The sequence below is a fragment of the Cydia pomonella genome, chromosome 21 (assembly GCF_033807575.1).
Source record: "Cydia pomonella isolate Wapato2018A chromosome 21, ilCydPomo1, whole genome shotgun sequence".
NCBI lineage: Eukaryota > Metazoa > Arthropoda > Insecta > Lepidoptera > Tortricidae > Cydia > Cydia pomonella.
Window position 1 is genome coordinate 8,930,080 of NC_084723.1, and position 7,120 is coordinate 8,937,199.

Genomic DNA, 7,120 nt, shown 5'->3' on the forward strand with positions numbered 1-7,120 from the left:
ATTGCACTCGGCCATTATCTACTTTATAAACCATTTTAAATTCATCTTAGATGTTTGCAGAAATAATACCATTTACCAAATTTATCTACTCAAAAGCGCGAGTTTCTAGTCTAATCTGGAGGAAGATACTCGTAAATTGCTAGTAAGGCAATATGGCAATTTTTGATTTGAGAATTATTACTATATAAAATATACTTACAAAAACATCTGGAGGAATCGTTTAAAAATGTCTTATAATAAACAAGTCTGAAAAAACAAATTACCTGTTATGTCTAGATTTTAATTTATTCTTTTGAGTCCTCGAACTGTAAACTAAACATCTCTATTATTTCCTATTCTTTAGAGTCATTATTCTTTCAGACAAAGAAAGTTATTACCTATTATATATCGTCATAGGTAATTATACCTTTGATTTCACATAAGAAAAACAATTTACAGTTTGAAAATAGTTTAAAATCGAACGTAGAACGACCATATATATTTCTATACATGTTAGTTTTTGTGCGGTCAATTATTTCCTATTTTTCGCACTGTTGTAAATAAAATATGTAATGTACTATCAACAAACGTTTGTGTATCAAAGACTTATAAAAACAAAGTATTTTGAATACTTTACTTTTGAGTAAATAGGATAAGGAAATTGATTGTAGTTTTTATTTTAATGAAATTTCGTAAAAGACGTGCAAATAAGAAAAGTATTATTTGTCAACATATTTGTCTGCTTTCATTTGGTGGCCATTTGGCCACCTGTATGTTTGACACACCTAAAAGGCAGACATTATTATTATGATCAATAAACCGGACATTAAACTATGTACCTAACTAAACTATTAAAGTATGTAATTATCCAAAAAGACGTTTTGAAATTTTCGGTTGTTTTTTTTACATAGGTATTTATTTTTATGGGGAATAGGTTTGACCGAATAATAGGGATGATGTGATGACACATGTTGAATTTTATAACAAAATCTAGTAAAATAGATAGCAAATCAGCAATTTATCGCAATAACGTGGATATTAAAATAATATATGGAAATGATAAAAAAATAAGTTTCAAAATTAAAGGTTTTTTTTCCTAAAAGGAATAAAGTAAGGGTACCATTCGATCCCTTACATTTTATCCAAAAAAATATTGTATAGCAAATATATACATAAACACAATATTTCACCGACAAAATCGCAATTTTAATGTTTTTTAACCGACTTCAGGATTTCAAAAGGAGGTTATCAATTCGGGTGTTTTTTTTTTGTTTTTTTTTTGTTTTTTTAAATGTTTGTTACTCTTCTTTAATCTTTGTTTGAATTTATATATAGGTATACAGATTGGTCCCGTCAAAACTCAGTTCTGATGATGGGATTCATGTGGAATCGAGGGAACTCTTCAAATGTGAAAGGCAAACATAGTGTTTTTTTTTATTTTCTAAAGAAACAAAAATTTGTTTTTGTTAAAACAAGTCAAGAATTTACATTCAAAAAAGTGACATTTGATGAAGTGGAACTGCTGATGATGATCAGAATTGAACTCTTCAACGACGCATAGTACCTACACGTTTGGCGATTTGTCCTCTTCCCTGTGTTTGTTAAGTAAATTAGATTAGATTTTTTAGACAAATTTTTGTCAAGTTCAAGTTCCGACGATGAGGTCCATGAGGAATCGAGGGAACTCTTCAAATGTGAAAGGCATACATATAGTGATTTTAGTATTTTCTTTAACAAATCGAGCATTTACAATTATAAAAGTGACATTTGATGAACTGCTGATGATGATCAGAATGGAACTCTTCAACGACGCATAGTACACTTTTGGCGATTTGTTCTCTTCGCTGCGTTTGTTAAGCAAATTAGACTTTCAAGACAATTTTTTGTCAAGTTCGAGTTCTGACGATGGGGTCCATGAGGAATCGAGGGTACTCCTCAAATGTTAAAGGCATAGTGATCTTAGTATTTTCATCAACAAACCAAGTATTTACATTTGTAGAAGTGACATTTGATGAAGTGGAACTGCTGATGATGAACAGAACGGAACTCTTCAATGATGCATAGTTCACGTTTGGCAATTTGTTCTCTTTGCATGTTTGTCAAAAAGTTAGGTTTTCAAAGGTACATTTTTATATTTCTATCCTACTTAGTTTTTTAAATAATTATCTGGTGCTTTATTTCATGCATGGTGTCAAATAATTTATCTTAAATACAGTCGAATACCCTATTGCGGGTATCTTACCAATCAACATATCTGAAATGTGCCAAGGTGGGTACAGGGACAAAAAAAACATGTTACCTCCTTTTCTACATAATTAGGCGTTGGATGCTGTCTTTTTAATTTCATTGTATGAAATCCACAATCAATAATAATCGTGCTTTCACTGGTATCCCTCATTGAAATCGGTTTTTTTTTTCTTAAAAATTATCACACTTCAAGATGGGCTCTTGGTGACAGTGACGTCACGTTTGCTTATCGTTTTGTTGGGAGCATTTTGCGAGTGAAGTAGGACTGTCGGACTTTGACTATCATTTCTGACTTTTGTATTGCTTTAATGCAATGGGTCCCATATAGACATTTGATTCTAAAAACGAACCTGAACAATTGATACCATTAATAAAAAATTGTCATCTAGCCTATTCTTTAAGTTAGATTATTGCCAATTTACTCTTGTTCGCTCGGCAATTTCATCCTAATTTTTGGCATAGGTGCTAGATTTTGCAAAAAGCTACTCCCATCTTACTTTACTGAACTGTTGACTTTTGTCTGGTAAAAATAAAATATTAAATAGAATAACAAATATTTTAACCAATCATCTTTAGTCAAACAACATTCTTGTTAAACGAGGATCAGCGTCTTTATGTCCCTTAACAAGCGAGCCTTTGATATACTTTTGTTACAAAATAATATGGAAAAGCAGCTTTTGACGAGGTTATTTGCTTTATAAGTCCAAAGAAAAAATAATAATGTACCTAAGCTGATGGTAATGATATTGCTAATGTAAATCCTGATGACATTAAATGAACCGTAAGGTTAAAGTTTTTTTTTACATCTCCTGGACGGTAGAGAATGAAAAACCTAACCTACCGGGCCAATTGCACACCAAAATAGCATTTAAGTATAAGAGGACGGAACCAATAGAAACCAGCAATCGATGAATTCAGCTGACGATGATGAAGTAATCATAAATTATAATAAATAATATCTATTATGTCCTTCATTTTAAAGACACGTGATCTTAAAAATACAGTTTAAAAAATATAACTGTTTGCTAAACTATGCCCCGAAATACCTTCCCCACTGACATCTCAAACGCGATAATTTTAATTAAACCAAGCTCAAAAAACAATAAAACCTTTCAACCAATTTTGTTTCCAACAGCCGAAATTTGTCTCACGAACGCATCAAAATTCTGCAAAAACGGAACGCGTCAACGAAACAAAATGGCGGACAGTAGCCATTTTGCGTTGTGAAATTTTAATTGGGCCGATCAAGGACCGTTCACGGAAACGTGAGGAATGCGGTCGGGAGAAAAACTTTTATCTGTCGTCGATTAAAATTCTGTTCGTAAATCGAACAAATAGGTGGGTTTTTATCGGCCACGCCTGCGACACAGGCTTGACACCAATATGGCCGATGTGAAGACGTACTGGCATCGATCGATAAAAATATTTGCGGTTTACTTGGTAATTATTTGCCATTTCAGATGTTTTATTCCTTATTATGTTAGCACGCATCCGTCAGCTTTGTATTGCTGGAATTTTGAACTTCAATTTGATGCAATAAGGACCTATTCAAGGTAACATATGACGACTTTTCTCATCATTATCCGTAGTTGGTTATTTTTCCTTCTGTATTTTTTTTAAACAAGTATAGAAACAAGTGAAAGTTGCATATTTTAGAACGTGGATTTAGTGTTTAGTTTAAAATGATTAAATATGATTAGGTACATATTTCGTAGTGATGAATTTATGGATCCTCCTAGTAAGTATGTCTATACCAGAGTGCGGGGATTCTTGTCACACGTTACTTATAAGCATTGAAATATATATCTAAGGACGGGCCTTACGGGCACTAAGAATGGCGCTAGTTCAATGGTGTCACTCACGAATTCGAGCCAATCGTGCAATCTAACGCAACTAGTTGCGACCAATCGCGCGCGTGATGCAAACTCATCAACCAATCGCGTTGTGGCGTTAGACTGCACGATTGGTTCGAATTCGTGTGCGTGACATCGCTGTACTGGCCCTATTTTCATTGCCCGTAAGGCCCGTCCTTAGATATATATGTCAATGCTTATAAGCGATAAGCGTACTTACTGTGAGCCTTCATAGACTGTAAACTAAATGTGTAAGCAATTTTCGATTTCCATTATTAATTAATTGCTGTTCAATTCTTTATTATGGTATCTACACATAATGTCTATTACACATGAATAATAATGTAGGTATAGTCTTACCCATCTGGTTAAAATACTTGTGTATTGAAAACGATGCAATCAACCTTACATTCTTACCCACATAAATGTGTTATCGTTTAAATCGTATCCGCAGCTAAGTAATTAAAATTGGAACCGAAACAATTTGTAGAGCGGTGTCAAGTTGCGTCGTTAATCATAGTTTTTAATGTGCTCGGAAAAAACGGGCTAAGCCAAAATATCTGCTAATTGACGTGTTCCTGGTTAGACTAGTTGGAGTGTAATGACTGTTCGTGTGAAGGAACTAGGATTTGTCATACGAGGTAACTAAAATAGATGTGCTATAAGAAAAAAAAAGTATTTAGAAAGAGAAGAAAAAATACTTATTTATATAATTTTGGGATGTTTTGCATGTCTTGATTTGGGATTTTACTATAGGGCCTATGAAATAGGTCGACAGGGATAAATGCAACTATGAGGGTAATGCCTCTATTTGATATATTTTTTTTTATAACTTGAATTACAAGAGCTCACGGCCTTTTTTTTAATACTACGTCGGTGGCAAACAAGCATACGTCCCGCCTGATGGTAAGCAGTCTCTGTAGCCTATGTACGCCTGCAACTCCAGAGGAGTTGGGGCGGAGCCATACCTTTCTTTTGGACGTAGTTTAAGGACGTACCCGGGTCCAATCTAGTTGACATCTAGTTGATAAAAGCCTGAGCTATTAGGAAATAATACTTAACATAGAGGGCGTTCCATCCAATTGTATTTAAGAAATGAATAATAGACACAATTACCCCATAGTTGCATTTATCCCGGTTGACCTTACTTATATGATTTTCGTAACAGCCGTGCAAACATACCATTAAAATGTGCTGTGGAAATAACATTAGGAAACGCGTTAAATGTATTTCAGGTCTTTTGATAAATTGCATTTTTTTCTATTAAAGATTTTTTACTATTTTTTTATTATTATTTAAACTGCACTTAAAAGCTGGCACATCTAATAACGTTAATTATATGTAGCATGTGACACAGCTGTATCTAAATTAACTTGATTTAAAGCCGCCTATTAATTAATCTGTTAGAAAAATGACGAGGATGATGCATTTATTACCCCTTTTGTCATTTGTCATTTGTGATTTGCGATTTACGTAATATATTATACTTATAAAATACTGTTTTTATGATCAAAGAAAAATGGTATTTAGTATCTAAGACTAATAAGATGTTTAATTAGGTAATACAATATAACAAGGGTAATTGTGTGTTGGTAAATTGGAGTTATTAGGTAATTGGAGTGGAGCGAACTTAACCCTTTAATGGTCAAGATTAAAGCCTCATCGCCTAAAGTCCTAAAATTCTGCATAAAAAATAAATAGGGTGGTAATTTTGCCATGAATAATATCTAAGTGTGCCTTATAATAAACAATTAATGGTGATTTTAACTCATTGCGAATCTCGCGCCAGCTATTGTGAATTAATATGACTAAGCAGGAATATAATATTTACTAGGGATTTTATGCATAAAAAATTACCAATGGTACTTATGGGGTTACAAAATACTTTAAATTATGGACCTAATTTCATGGCTTTTGAAAGTCGCAACACCTTATTTCATATAGGTATTTCAAAACGCTGACAATTGACACCCGACATAAGTAGGGAAGGACAGCACGTATAGTTAGCATTAATACATATTTACTTGTTGGACGAGCAAATAGGTCAGTAAGTACGGTGAATTGACATTGTCATGTGACAATTTTCAAAGTGGTTGAACAGGGGCCAGGAAGCTACCAATTCCAACTTCAGTGACCTTTCTAATTAGTAGGTAAAATTCCATCCAATTTCGCGTTCACCTCCAGCTAAATAGTCGTAAATTACCTAACGCGTCATACAAATTCCTCCCTTTTTGTGTAATTTTTTTTCCACTCCAAACAAATATGCGAGAGTAAATTATAAGGGCGCGTTCCAGGGATGTTTGAGTGAACGCTTAACGCTATATTTGGACCGTTAGGCAGGATACCCCATCATTTGCTTTAACCATGACATTCCGGCTAACACGTGGTTTCATGCCATGTCATTAGGAGGAAAAAAAAAACTAAAACATACACGTATGTAAAAGGATAGAATAGAAAGTATCTTGCGATTACTATGATGAAAGCTTTAGATCTCATAATTGACAAATAACGTAGTCCACTATTGGCTATGTCAATTGCAAAAGATGTTACTGAACGTTTTACTTTTAAAAAGTGGTAACTGTCTCCTATTAGACAATTCAGAGGACTAAAATAATTAAATGAGTTTGTAGATATATTCACTGATTTTAAAACAAAGTTATTACTCGTACTAACTATGTCAGTGCTAATGATTATATCACACAGGTTAATACGAAATGAGTAAACAATGTTGCTATAAAAAAATAAAAATAAAAACAAAAATTATTTATTGCGTAAGACACACTTTGTTTATAATGTAAGGTGATTGAGCCACCCGGTAAGCAAAAATGACTATGTTGGGTGGTGCTATTAGGGGTTCAATTAGGAAATTAGGCTTTATAGCCCTTAGCTTTGGTTTAAAACCGACCAATTATAGTCCAGATCGGCTGATATATCGGGTGGAACAGAATGAGGAACTTATAGAAACCGGGAATTGTTTAGGCTACGTACTTTATTTTTCACTTATTAATCACGTTAATATTTATAATATTTTTAAAATAAGT